Source organism: Eubalaena glacialis, chromosome X, assembly GCF_028564815.1.
Source record: "Eubalaena glacialis isolate mEubGla1 chromosome X, mEubGla1.1.hap2.+ XY, whole genome shotgun sequence".
Classification (NCBI taxonomy): domain Eukaryota; kingdom Metazoa; phylum Chordata; class Mammalia; order Artiodactyla; family Balaenidae; genus Eubalaena; species Eubalaena glacialis.
In genome coordinates, this window is record NC_083736.1 from 92,665,547 (window position 1) to 92,681,113 (window position 15,567).

Sequence of the window (15,567 nt, forward strand, 5' to 3'; positions counted from 1 at the left end):
TTAAGGTAATTATCAATATGTACATTCTCACTGCTATTTTCTTAATTGTTTTGGATTTGTTTTTGTAGGTCTTTTTTTCTTCCTTTTCTCCTTTGTTCTCTTCTCTTCTGATTTCATTACTTTCTTTAGTGTTGTGTACGGATTCCTTTTTCTCATTTCTGTGTATATCTATTACAGATTTTTGGTTTGTGGTTACCATGAGGCTTGATATAACGTCTATGTATATGCATGACTTTTTTAAGTTGCTGACCTCTTAATTTCAAATACATTTCAAACATCCTGCATTTGTACTCTCCTCCTCTTATGATTATTGGTTTAAATATTGTACTTGTGTGTGGATAGTTTTCTACCTTTACTGTATGTTTGCCTTTATGTGTGAGCTTTCCCACTTTGTAATTTCCTTGTTTGTAACTGTGGGCTTTTCTTTTCTATCTAGAGAATTTCCTTAAGCAGTTGTTATAAAAATGGTTTGGTGGTGCTGAATTGTTTTTGCTTTTGTTTGTCTGTAAAGCTTTTGATTTCTCCATCAAATCTGAACAAGAGCCTTGCTGGGTAGAGTATTCTTGCTTGTAGGTTTTTCCCTTTCATCACTTTAAATATATTGTGCCACTACCTTCTGGCCTGCAGAGTTTCTGCTAAAAAGTCAGCTGATAACTTTATGGGCGTTCCCAATGTTTTATTTATTGCTTTTCTCTCACTGCTTTTAATATTTTGTCTTTATCTTTAATTTTTGGCTATTTGATTACTATGTGTCTCAGCATGTTGCTCCTTGGGTTGAGCCTGTATGGTACTCTCTGTACTTCCTGGATTTGGGTGACTGCCTCTTTTCCCATGTTAGGGAAATTTTTGGTTATTATCTCTTCAAATACCTTCTCATGCTCTTTCTCTCTCTCTTCTCCTTCTGGGACCCCTATAATGTGAATCTTGGTGCATTTGACGTTGTCACAGAGGTCTCTTAAACTGTCCTTATTTCTTTTCATTTTTTTCTTTATTCTGTTCTGAGGCAGTGCTTTCTACCACTCTGTCTTCTAGCTCACTTATCCGTTCTTCAACTAATTATTTGTTAAAAATTTTTGTAACGTCTCAGTCTGTGCCTCCATTCTTTTCCTGAGTTCTTGATTCATGCTTATGATTATTACTCAGAACTCTTTCTCAGGTCGATTGCCTATCTCCACTTCAGTCAATTGTTCTTCTGGAGTTTTATCTTGTTCCTTCATCTGGAACATATTCCTTTGTTATCCCATTTTGTTTAAATTTCTATTTGTATTTTTATGTATGTAATAGTTTAGTTACACTTCTTGAACTTGGAGAAGTGGTCTTCTGTTGGTGATGTCCTATAAGTCCCAGCAGTACACTCCCTGTCATCACCAAAGTGTCAGGGACATATTGGTCCCAGGGTAGGTTCTGATGTGTTTGCAGACTCAGTTCTGCAGACTGCAGGATCATAGTTTCCTTCCTTCTGGTGTCTGCCCCCTGCTGCATAAGCCTGGTCTAGATGCTTGTGCAGGCTTCCTGGTGGGAGGGGTTGGTGCCTGCCCATTGGTGGGTGAAGTTGGGTCTTGGCTCTCTGGTGGGCAGGGCGGTTGGTGGCTGTGGGCTCAGAAAGACTTTAGGCAGCCTGTCTGTTGATAAGTGGGATTGTAGTCCCACCCTGTTCGTTGTTTGGCCTGAGGCATCCCAGCACTGGAGCTTACAGGCTGTTGGGTGGGGCCAGGTCTTGGTGCTAATGTCCCAAGCAAGATGCCAGTCTTCAGATGAGTACTCCTGGATATTTTCACCACCAGCTTTTATGTTCCAAGAGAGAGCCACCACCACCCCCCACCTCCCCAGGAGACCCTTTAAGACCAGCAGGTATGTCTGCCCCAGGCTCCTATGGAGTCACTGCTTTTGTGCTGAGACCTGGTGTGTGTGGGACCTTGCATGTGCCCTCCAAGGGTGGAGTCTTTGTTTCTCCTAGTCCTGAGGATTTCCTGTAATGAAGATCCACTGGCCTTCAAAGCCAAATGCTCTGGGGTTTCCTCCTCCTAATGCCAGACCCCCAGGCTGGAGACCCTTATATCAGGCTCAGAATTCTCACTCCCATGGGAGAATTTCTGTGATATAATTATTCTTCAGTTTGTGGGTTGCCTACCAGGGGTTATGGGATTTGATTATATCTCAGGTGCACCCCTCCTACCATCTCGTTGTGATTTCTTCCTTGTCTTTGGATGTAGAATGTATTTTTTGGTAGGTTCCAGTATTTTTTATTGATGGTTGTTCAGCAGTTAGTTGTGATTTTGTTGTTCTCATGGGAGAAGGTGAGCTGAAGGTTTTCTACTCCACCTTCTTCTCTTCTGACTCTATCAATATTCATTTTTTAACCTTTTATTATTTTATTTTATTTTTTTAACATCTTTATTGGAGTATAATTGCTTTACAATGGTGTGCTAGTTTCTGCTTTATAACAAAGTGAATCAGCTATACATATACATATATCCCCATATCTCCTCCCTCTTGCATCTCCCTCCCTCCCACCCTCCCTATCCCACCCCCTAGGTGGTCACAAAGCACCGAGCTGATCTCCCTGTGCTATGCGACTGCTTCCCACTAGCTATCTATTTTATATTTGGTAGTGTATATATGTCCATACCACTCTCTCACTTTGTCCCAGCTTACCCTTCCCCCTCCCTGTGTCCTCAAGTCCATTCTCTAGTATGTCTGTGTCTCTATTCCCAGCCTGCCCCTAGGTTCTTCATGACCATTTTTTTTTCTTTTTAGATTCCATATACATGTGTTAGCATACGGTATTTGTTTTTCTCTTTCTGACTTACTTCACTCTGTATGACAGACTCTAGGTCCATCCACCTCACTACAAATAACTCAGTTTCATTTCTTTTTATGGCTAATATTCCATTGTATATATGTGCCACATCTTCTTTATCTGTTCATCTGTCGATGGACACTTAGGTTGCTTTCTATCAATATTCTTTAAACTGTACATAAATGGATAACATGATATGTACATATGTTATCATATGATAAATTTTATTAAAATATTTAAATATACAAATAAAATAGTACATGATAGAAATGCATAGATTAGATAACCTCCCTCACCTGTCCCCAAATAATTAATCATTAGACTAGATAAAAATTCCATTTTTAATGAAAAGTGGATGTAGCCTCACATAATGTATGTGAAAAGGCTAAAATAAAGCACTTTGTTGCTAGAACCAGGGAGCTCTTAAATAGTTTACAGCACAAGTAAGAAAGTGCCTATGACCCTGTATAATGTGGGAGATGTTTTCTAAAACATCTAAACATCAGGCTCTTTCTGAAACTGCTCTCTCTATCAAAAATCAGAGTAGGGTAAAATTCTTCCCATATTTATAGGGCAGCTGAGATATACATTGGGCAGAAAAGAAGATATGCAGCATCAAAGATAGTGACCATATCAGATAGCCATAAAATGAAAGCAAAGAAGCAGAAAAACTATTTTTCCAGCAGCTGCATCTGAAATCTTAGTGTGCCTTGTAGGAAAGCAACCTCCTTAGAAATAGAATTAATGAATGCATGTCATTTAAGAAGAGCGCTTATTCAATTAAAGACAGAGGTACAAAATTATCTGTGTTTCATAGTAAACATCTAGTTATAAGGAAGAGGCCATGCCAAGAAACCTGAAAAGAAACACAAACTGAGAAGGACTGCAGTAAAATACTCAAGGATTTTGAAATAAAATGTCTAAAATTTGTCTAGGGCATAAACATTTCTTTTGGCCTCACATGGCTAAGAATTGCTCGAATTCTTAAGGAGGAGAAATTGTTATTTCATACCAAAATAAAATTCTGTAATACTTGTTTAGATTTTTGAATATATGTGGTGGTTTATGCATATGCACATTCATGTTTAACTTTAATTCAGTAAATTATGTACTGTTCTAATGGTATACTGTGAATTTAATAATTTTCAAATTATTTTTTTCCACTTTCTTCATAAAGTATTGGGTTAAAAATCATTCTTGGTAGGCTGGTAGAATTGACAGACATGCCAGTTATTATCTTACCACCTTCTTAGACAAACTGCAGCACCAAGAATTCCTGGAAGTAATAGCCTTATATCATGAGACACCAAAATATCCCTCAAGAAATGTCTCTAATCAATAATTTTATTTTTCACCCTAAGAACCTAGAAAAAGAAGGACAAAGTAAACCCAAAGAAAGAGCAATAAAGGTTAGAATGGAAATAAACAAAATAGAGAATAGAAAAACAATAGATAGAATCAGTGAAAACCAAACTGACAAATTTTCAGCTACACTGATGAAGAAAAAAAGAGAGGAAGTTCAAATCACTAGAATCAGAAATAAAAGAGAGGACATTACTGCCAACATTATGAAATGAAACGCATTATGAAGGAACCCCGTGAGCAATTTTATGCCAATAAATTATATAACTTAGGTGAAATGGACAAATTCTTAGAAATACACAAACTACCAAAATTGACTGAAGAAGAAATAGAAAACCCAAATAGACCTATAATAAATAAAGAAATTGAATTAATAATAATAATAATAATAATAATAATAATAATAATAATAATAATAATAACTACCAACAAAGAAAGCCTAGTCTCAGATGAATTCACTGGTACATTTCCCAAACATTTAAAGAAGAATTAGCACCGATCCTTCTCAAACATTTAAAAATGTGAAGTGGGAGGAACACTTCCCAACTAATTCTATGAGGCCAGTATTAGCCTGATACCAAAACACACACAGACATTACAAGAAAACTAGGGACCAATATCGCTTATGAATATACACACAAAAATCCTCAACAAAATACTAGCAAACCAAACCCAGCAACATATAAAAAGTATTATACAAGACTATACAGCATGATCAACTGGTATTTATCCCAGGAAAACAAGGTTGATATAACATTTGAAAATCAATGTAATACACCATATTAATAGAATAAAAGTTAAAAAAAAAACACATGATCAGCTTGCCAGATGAAAAAAAGCACTGGACATAATCTAACATGTTTTCTTGATAAAAACATTCAGCAAACTAGGAATAGAAGGAAACTTCCTCAACCTGATAAAGGAAATCTATGAAAAACACACATCTAACATCTTAATGATGAAAGACTGAAAGCTTTCCCCCAAGACCAAGAACAAGACAAAGATGTCCACTTTTACCACTACTACTCAGCAATGTACTGCAGGTTCTACCCAAGACTATGAGGCAATAAAATAAATAAAAGGCATTGGGATTGGAAAAGAAGAAGTAAACCTATATTCACAGATGACACAATTTCATATGTAGAAAATCCTAAGGAATCCATAAAAAATTTAGAGCTAATGAACAAGTTCAGCAAGGTTGCAGAATACAAGATGAATATAAAAAATCAATTGTATTTCTATACAATAATAATGAAAAGTATGAAAATGAAATTAAACAAATACATTCATAATAGGATCAAAATAATAAAATACTTAGGAATAAGTTTAACAAAAAAGTAGAATATGTATACTGAAAGCTACAAAATATTGACTGGGTTTTGGAAATATTATCAAGAGAGAGCAGAGAAAAGTAGAATACAGAGCCCAATTAAATATAGGGAAGTTCCTTTAGTTCCCTACATTCCAGAGTCAGTTCTCACCAAGCCCTGCTCTCTTCTATTTCCTATCCTTTCAGTCATTCATTCTTCTATCCATTCATTCTTTCATTCATATAACAAACATTACTTGAATAACTGCTATATGCCAAACATTATTCTAAGTGTCAGTAATGTATTGGTGAATAAAACAAAGGCATTTCCTCTCATGAAGATTACATTCTAGTTGGAGATAGACAACAAACAATACATTTTAAAAGTAAATTACTCAAAGGGCAGAAGGTAAAAATTACTATGGAAAAAAGAAGAAAAAGTAAGTATAAAGGAGACTGACAATGTGGGCTACAGGCGAAGTAGATGGGTTGGTGAGTAAGGTGAGATTTAAATAAAGACCTGAAGGAGGGACTTCCTTCGTGGTGCAGTGGTTAAGTCTCTGTGCTCCCAATGCAGGAAGCCCAGGTTCAATACCCGGTCAGGGAACTAGATCCCACATTCATACCACAGCTAAGAGTTCACATGCCGCAGCTAAAGAGCCTGCAAGCCACAACTGAGGAGCTCACCTGCCACGACTAAGACCCAGCGCAACCAAATAAATAAATATATATAAAAAAAAAAGACTTGAAGGAAGTGAAAGATTTGGCCCTGTACATTTGTGGAGGTGGTGAGGTGGTAGAGGCTATTATACAGATATAACAGCCGGGACAAATGCCTTAATGCAGGATTGTGCCTAGAATATTCAAGTAATAATAGTGAGGATGCAAATGTGGTTGGAATCGAATGGGCTGAAATAAAGAGAATAGTAGGAGATGAAGTTAGAGACATGACATGGGGGTGATGGAGATTATGTAGGGCCTTGTAGTTAGATCATTTTGATAGAACTTTAGCTTACACCCTAAGGGAAATGCAGAACTATTAGAGAATGTTGATCAAAGGAGTGATTTAATCTAAGATTTTAAAGAATTACAATAGCTGCTGTGTTGAGAATAGACTGTAAGGACAAGGATGAAGCACAGAAACAAGTTAGAGGCTACAGTAAAAATACAAATGAAAAATGATAGTGGCTTGGATTAGAGTTATAGCACTGGATATGGTGAGAAGTGATCAAATGTAAATCAATGCTATTGGCTAACAAATCAGATGTAGGGTTTGAGGAAAAGGGAGGAACCAAAGATTACCCCACTATTTCTGACCTGATAAGCTGGAAGGGTGAATGCTCATCAAATTACCTATGATATCATTTCAACAAACCCCCTTTACATCTTAAATAATGTAAGTACATGGATGTTTGTTTCTTTCAACCAAATGATTACTAAGAAAGTGATATCCAGTCAGTTGGATACCAATCGACAAGTATAGTCAGGATATTTGTGCCCAGAGTAGAGTAAACAGGAAAGCAAATTCATATACAAAATAATGCATTGAAAAGCCTTACTACTCTCTGACTATGCCACATGCTACAAGGTACATTATTTTAAGTCCAGTCAATCTGGAAACTGAATGAGAAAGTGAAATTCTTCAGTCTAAGAATTTCTTTACCAACAGATCCCACACTTTTCCAACCTCCTGAATGGAATTTGGTTGATGTCATCAATTGGAACAATCTGAGATATTCAGTATACCAATTAAGAAATGGGTTTGAACAAGTTGGAGGCTCAGTTCCACCAAACTGAAGAGAATGACATAACTGCTTACATCGTGAAAGTCTCCTGTTGCTGACCCTTCTTGAGACTTTTTCATTAGAGACCGTGGAGCAAGACAAGCAGTGGAGCACAAGCAGAGTTTGGAATGCCATGCCCCCACAGGCACTTGCCAGTCTGAGTTGAATAGAAACAGTGGAAGAAAGATGCTTCTACTTTTCAGAAAATTGTATTCCATTCTAGAGAAAGAACATAGTCCCCACTATTGCTGTATTTCATAAGATCTATTTGATAAGACAGGACTGGCTTTATAATGTTTAGAGAATATCTGTGTTTCAAGTCTAAACATAATAATGAACTCTCTCCAAAATGCAAAGCTTATGGAATTTTAACTTCTTTGAAAGAAGAATTAAGATAATTCAAGACATTATATTATCAGTTCCTTCATAGTAGGGAAAGAGAAATGGAAATGAAAATGAAGGCAGGACTTATTAAACTTTCAGGAAAAAAATAGCACAAATCATGCAAGCGAGTTCTTGAAGTAATGAAAATAATGTTGCTCTTTATTTAATATAATGTATTGCTGTTTTAAAGCATATTCATGGTTGTGCTATTATCTGAAAAAGAGGAAACTGAGTCTCTGAGAAGTTACGTGATTCTCCTGTTTAAGATCTTCTTTTTCCCCCTTAATGGTATCAGAGGGAAATTAATGTAGGCTTCAACTTCTTGCATGAGTAGGTATAGCACTACTCCTTTACCTGTGGAGTGATTTTATAATTGACAACCAATGCACCAATCAACGAAAGCACAGGAAATAGCCTAGCAAAAGAAAATAGTTTCTAGGAAAATCAATAGGTAACTGTAGCATCTTAGACTGGGGATAGAGGTGAGGAAATATCTAAACTGCAAACGCTTTGGAAAACAGCACAATGTTCACAGGCCTACAATGGGTAAGGTAGTTTAAACTATCAGAAGCAATCTGATCTGATGGCTGCTGCTAGTGATTGATAGCCACTATAACTCTTCTCCCAAAGTACCAGTTTTGGAGGAATGTACAACACAAGGCCTGGAATTGATTTGGCAGAAAAATATGCCTTCCTTTTGCTGAGTATGGCTAGCTTAAGTATACTGCTGACACAAATAGCAATTGCAAAGTCATCATGGGAATTAGCATGAGTGTCTATCTTTAGAGATATTTTTAGAACATCAGTGAATGGAAAGTGACTTCATTGACTCTATATGATAATTAACAGAAAAGGGACTTTTTGGTATACATGATATTCTTATAAAAATTGTGTAGATACAAGGGACACATACCAAATAAATATATGCATTACAATAGACCCCTTGCACTGCTGCATGGGGCTGTCCTTAATAAGGACATTAAACAGCTGAAACTATTAGTACTACAGATGTTTCTTCAAGTAAGAGAGGCAATGTACTGATCCATCCACACTGCCTCCCGGATACCCCTTAAAATTATAATACATACTTTAATAGAGTTGATTGAGATTAAAGGTAAAGTCTACGGCTAGGGAACAAAATAAAGCCAACTGTACTATGAAGAGAGTAAACCTGTGGCATCAACTGAATTAGCAATGTTTCAATAGAGCTAACTGTCCACAGTTAAGATAAAGCATAAACTGAAATGGAACAAGGATATCATTTGGTCACGAAGAGAATACATTACTACCAGATATCTGTATTTTCTCTTTCAAACATCTGAAATTATTTCCTGCGGGTTTATTGCTAAGCTCTTGTGGCTGCCTCCTCCAAAAATAAAATGATGATCGATGGAATTAAGTCTCCAAGTTAACAAATGCTAGGTCTTTCTGGTCCTTTAAAACTACAGGAAGGGGTTTATCTGGTGACACAGTGGTTAAGAATCCACCTGCAAATGCAGGGACATGGGTTTGAGCCCTGGTCCGGTAAGATCCCACATGCCGCGGAGAAACTAAGCCCGCGAGCCACAACTACTGAAGCCTGCATGCCTAGAGCCAGTGCTCCACAACAAAGACAAGCCACCGCAGTGAGAAGCTCGTGCACTGAAACGAAGAGTAGCCTTCGCTCGCCACAACTAGAGAAAGCCTCCGCGCAGCAACGAAGAGCCAATGCAGCCCAAAAAAATAATAATAATTAATTAATCAATTAAAAAAAAAACTATTGCCTTTAAAAAAAATAAAACTATAGGAAGAAACTTTTAGGGTTTAGAAGCTTAGAATACTTTACTGAAAAATATTCTGGATTCTATTTCTATGTCTGAGATAATGTGAGCATGATTTGGTTGAAGACAATGATTTGGACAAAATTTCCTTTCAAGATACATTCCAGTTCTATGAATCTATGTCTACCATTCTGCCTGATATAATATAGACATGCTATACATTGGGTTTGTGATTGAGTCTGCCCACTCAGGTCAAAGTGATTAGAAGCATGGCTTTTGAAAGATGCAAAATTTAAAAGACAGAATATTTGATTTGGACAGAGTAAATTGTAATTGGATTCATTCCATATTGGCTAATGTGTTTCACATACAGAAAAATCCTATTCCTCACCCATTGGCAAGTCTTTCCAGAACAAGAATAACTTGAAGAAATCAAAAAGTCATGAAACTATAAGAAATCTAACGAAATCCACTTGTAGGTCACAAATAGCCTTGGGACTTACTGATCAAAACAGGTAACTGTGCCTAGAAACATGTGAGGTTATACTGACATGAGGAAAATCAAAGCTGTCAAATGGACATTAGGATTAAAAAGTGAAAATAAAGGAAGTAGAATTGCCCACCATTCTTTAATGCAAAATAGGAAACAATGATCTTTTCTTAAATGGTATTACCACTGAAAGTCTTTGAAGTTCCTTCCAACTTAAGCCTCTGATGGAACTGTGAGGTCTATTGTGTCCTTCATCTAAGAGAACTTTGCCACTGATCAATTGGAATAACTGATTATTCCTTCCTCTTTCCTTCACAGTTTTAGAGATAAATAAAATGGGCAATGGAACTCAGGAATGGAATAGGTATCTCCCCCAAACTAATTTCTATCTTCCTATTTGTTGTTTTAATTACCAATAGGTAAAGTTCAGCATTGTTTCAGAAGCCACTATCTGCTGATGGGTTCATAATTCATAAAAGCTAATAGGAGTGGCATCAATCCAGTGTTCATCAAGAGGCAAGGTTTTTCTGTTGTCAATTTCAGAAATGCATTGTCTGTTCAAAGGCACAGTAAGAAAGGGAGACAGCACAAAATCTCTTTTCCTTTTAAAATATGTAAATTGAGAACAGTGTTTTAAAGCAATTGTTTGTGCTGCTTTTGGGTTGTGAATAATTTTCTTACAACTGCTGAGCCATCTGTTAAACAGAGAGGTTTTGCCTATTCAAAAAGCTGAACTTAATATTTTTTAAATTTCAATAAACAGCTTTTGTTTGAATCCTCTAAACAACAAATACTCTAATAAATAACAGTTCATGGTATTCATGGGTCAAATTAAGTAGGAAGGAAAATAATCTATCCTTTGAAAATTGTTTTAAACTCTGTTTTCCATAGAGAAATGATAATACACTTACACCTCTGAGGTCTTTCAGCTGCATCATCTGTGGCCAAGTAAAAAATTGCCAGGTTTGGCATTTCTCGTCACCTTGAAAAACTACCCCTTAAATGAAAGAATGTGAAGGACTGTGCAACCAATAACATAATTGCTACATAGGCAGCATTCTGCCCACAGGTTCTTTCATAAGATCTCATCCCTGAGTAATGTTTCCAAGCTGCTAAATATAGTGCTCATATTTGTGTTAAATCAATTCTCATAAGTATAGTGATCACAATTTTTTCAACACAACACACAACTTATTACTACCTCAATATGCATTGGTATAAGACTTTTTCATGGATTTTTAAGTGATTTGCTTTTAAATCTCCAACTTTCTTCATTTTCTTTCATTTTCTTTCTTTCTTTTCTGTAGAAATAGTGCATGACTCTTGTATAGTTATGTTCAAAACTGTAAGATGTTTAGCGACTTAATTCTATGCAGTTACATAGTGTATTACAACATAAAATATCACTTAAGTTCATACAATAGTATTTGCTGAACAACTATAATTTCCTAGCTAACCACATGCCCTATTCTTAAATAAAGTAACAGATACTCTACTTAATTCAGAGTCCATCTTTTATAGTTCCCTGTGTTTCAAATTAATGTGATTTAACTATACTTATTTATTAACAGCCAATATGGTGGTCAGCACTTTGTTAAAAAGGAGACAATGCTATAAGCAAGGCTTTCCATCTAAATGAGAACAAGTTTGTTATTTAATAGCAAGTAAAATACATCAGCTGCCCTCCTTAGATTAGAAACAGAGATGGTCAGGGCTGAAAGTAATATAAGGAAATAAACTATATTCTCATTCAAATACATATATTTTCAACACCGATTTTATTTCCTACCATGATCACAGTGCCCTCCTAAGCTGCTCAGGCTTTTAGGTAACGAGAGGGGGGAAAGAGCATCAGACATCTATGGACTAGAGAAGAGAAGGGAGAGACAAAGCCATAGAAAGCAACCTGTACAATTTCCAAGAAAGCACTTTTATAGAAAAATAATAGCTTTAAAAAAAAAAAAACAGTGCAAGATGACCTTTTTATATACTTAAGTTGGCAAACATTTGAGACTAAAATTGTGAATTTATTAGCAAGTTGGACACACATAATTAGCATATTTGTTAATGAATGAATGAGATAGTGGCATGATGCAGAGAACCACTTTAGGGCAGACTTTTTGTTTTATTTTGTCTTCTTTTCTTTTCAGAATCCCTAACCCCAGCTTGGTGACAGAGTCACAGTAGGTGCTAAGAAACAGGTTGTTGAGCGAATGGATGACAAGAATGAAAAAGGAAATCAATGATGAAAAGAGGTGTGGAAAGGGGAAGAGAAGCAAAGATAGAAGCCCAGTTGAGTTTGGCCCACATAGAAGCCATTCAAAGAATGAAACAACCACTTGGACTTTCACACTTCCAGGAGAGTGTCACAGTATTCTCACTATCCTAGGTCCCCAAACTATCTTTTTAAACCAGAAAGCTGATAATTTCCTTTATCTTAATGTGTATAAACAGTTCCTGGAATATTCATGGGATATTTTGATTTGTCCATAAAATATTCATTTTTATAAATTATAATAAATGTTTATTTTTGAATTTACTCTGATTAATCCATTAAAATCTCTAATCTTCCTTCATGTGTTAGTATTAAAGATCAACTTCAATGTCAGAATGATAAAAAGTCTCCATTTCCAAATTCACTTTTTCAATTGAAATTAGAATTCAGACTTTTGGCAGAAAACAAAGCTCACTGACGGCTATCACAGTTCTAACAGAGAGTAGCTATCTGTCATGAACCAGTGTCTCAACTAGCCTGCCATAGCCTCTGTAAAAAGCCCATTATGCCTTTGGTAAATATTTTATAAATTGGAAAACATAAAACTTCAATCAGCAAATCTGGCCTAGGCCTCCCCAGAAGCAAAAGAAAAATAAAATGTGAATGTGTCTATGTGTTCACATTTGGAATTAAATATACCTCCCTTTAAATTATGCCTACTGAAGCAATAATTTGTCATTTTTTCTAAGTATATTAAGCATATTTAAGAGTACTTTATTAATTAATTTTATATATATATATATATATATATATATATATATATATATATATATATATATATATATATATAGTACCATAGTAAGAGAACCATGCAGACACTACAAATAGAGGAGAAAACATAATCTGTGAATTTGTCGTAATCCATATTTTCAAAACTCAGCATTTGACCACAGCAAGACACCTGGTGGAATTTTTAGCCTCAAAATTTGTTTTTTTGCAAGTAGTTTTTAGACCACTATTCTAAAACAAACAAACAAAGTTGTAGGAAGAGGATCGGAAGTGACAAAGTAAATAAGGAAAGTGAAAGGAGACATTCAATGGCCTCAAGGCGGAGTGATTAGAAGCATTCCTTGAATGAAGAGAAACAGTCTGGGGCTGGAATCTCAGATCTGACATTCACTAGGTTTAAAACTTTTACCATCACATCAAAAAGAATAAAATACCTAGGAATAAACCTACCTAAGGAGGTAAAAGACCTGCACTCTGAAAACTATAAGACATTAACGAAAAAAATTGAAGACAACACAAACAGATGGAAAGATATACTGTGTTCATGGATTGAAAGAATTAATATTGCTAAAATGACCATACTGTCTAAGGCAATCTACAGATTCAATGCAATTCCTATCAAAATATTCATGGCATTTTTCACAGAACTAGAATAAAAAATTTAAAAATTTGTATGGAAACACAAAAGACCCTGAATAGCCGAAACAATATTTAGGAAGAAGAACAGAGCTGGAGGAATCATGCTCCCTGACCTCAGACTATACTACAAAGCTACAGTAATCAAAACAGTATGGTCCTGGCACAAAAACAGAAACATAGATCAATGGAACAGGATAGAAAGCTCAGAGATAAACCCACACACTTATGGTCAATTAATCTATGACAAAAGAGGCAAGAATATACAATGGAGAAAAGATAGTCTCTTCAATAAGTGAGGAAAACTGGACAGCTACTTGTAAAAGAATGAAATTAGGACATTCTCTAACACCATATACAAAAATAAACTCAAAATGGATTAAAGACCTAAATGTAAGACTGGAAACCATAAAACTGGAAGAAAACATAGGCAGAACACTCTTTGACATAAATCATAGCAATATTTTTTTGATCTGTCTCCTAAACAAAGGAAATAAAAGCAAAAATAAACAAATGGGACCTAATTAAACTTAAAAGCTTTGTCACAGCAAAAGAAACCATCAAGAAAAGGCAAAGACAACGTGCTGAATGGGAGAAGATATTTTCAAATGGTATGACTCATAAGGAATTAGCATCCAAAATATATAGACTCAGTATCAAAAAAGCAAACAAACCAATTAAAAAGTGAGATGAAAACCTGAATAGACATTTTTCCAAAGAAGACATACAGATGGCCAATAGACACATGAAAATATGCTCAACTTCATTAATCATTAGAGAAATGCAAATTAAAACCACAATGAGCTATCACCTCACACCTGTCAGAATGGCTATCATCAAAAAGAATGCAAATAACAAATACTGCAAGGATGTGGAGAAAAGAGAACCATTGTACACTGTTAGTGGGAATGTAAATTGGTGCAGCAACTGTGGAAAACAGTACGGAGGTTTCTCAAAAAACTAAAAGTGAAACTACCGTATGACCTAGCAATTCCAGTCCTGGGTATATATCTGAAAAATAAAATGAAAACACTAATTCAGTAAAATACATGCACCCCAGTGTTCATAGCAACATTATTTACAATTGCCAAGATATGGAAGTAACCTTAGTGTCCATCAACAGGTAAATGGATAAAGAAGATGTGGCGCACACACACACACACACACACACACACACACACACACAATGAACACTACTTAGCCATAAAAAAAAGAACGGAATTTTGCCGTTTGCAACAACATGAATAGACTTGGAGGGTATTATGCTGTGAAATAAGTCATACAGAGAAAGATAAATACTGTATGTTATCACTTATATGTGGAATCTAAAAAATATAACAAACTAAACAATGTAACAGAAAAGAAACAGGCTCATAGATATAGAGAACAAACTAGTGGTTACCAGTGGGGAGAGTAAAGGGGGGAAGGGTGATATAAGGGTAGGGAATTATGAGATACAAACTATTTTGTATAAAATAAACAAGCTACAAGTTTATATTGTACAGCACAGGGAATATAGCCAATATTTTATAATGAGTATACATGCAGTATAACCTTTAAAAATAATGAATCACTGTGTTGTGCATCTGTAACTTATATAATATTGTATATCAACAACAAAAAAAATTAAATAAAAAAAAAAACTTAAGCAGAGTGTCTACCTGTATGCCCTTGCGCTTCCTCTCCATCAGTAAGTTGGGAACTGTGATATCTACCTTGCAATTTAAGACATATATGTATACATAGACAGACAGATATAGCTCTATAGATACATATCACACACTGTTTGGCACCCAGGTGACATTCAATTAATAGGAGGTATTACTACTACTACTACTACTACGAATTGCTATTATCATTATTACCCCAGCCTGTTATACCTGGTAGAGAGTAAGTAGTATAGAAAGAAAATGCTGGTATATCCAAAAGAGGCAGTTAAATTTGGTCTTGGGCACATTCTTTTTTTTTAGAGAAAAATTTTTATTTTTGTTTTTTTGGTTCTTTATTTTATTGAAGTATAGTTGATTCACAATATTAT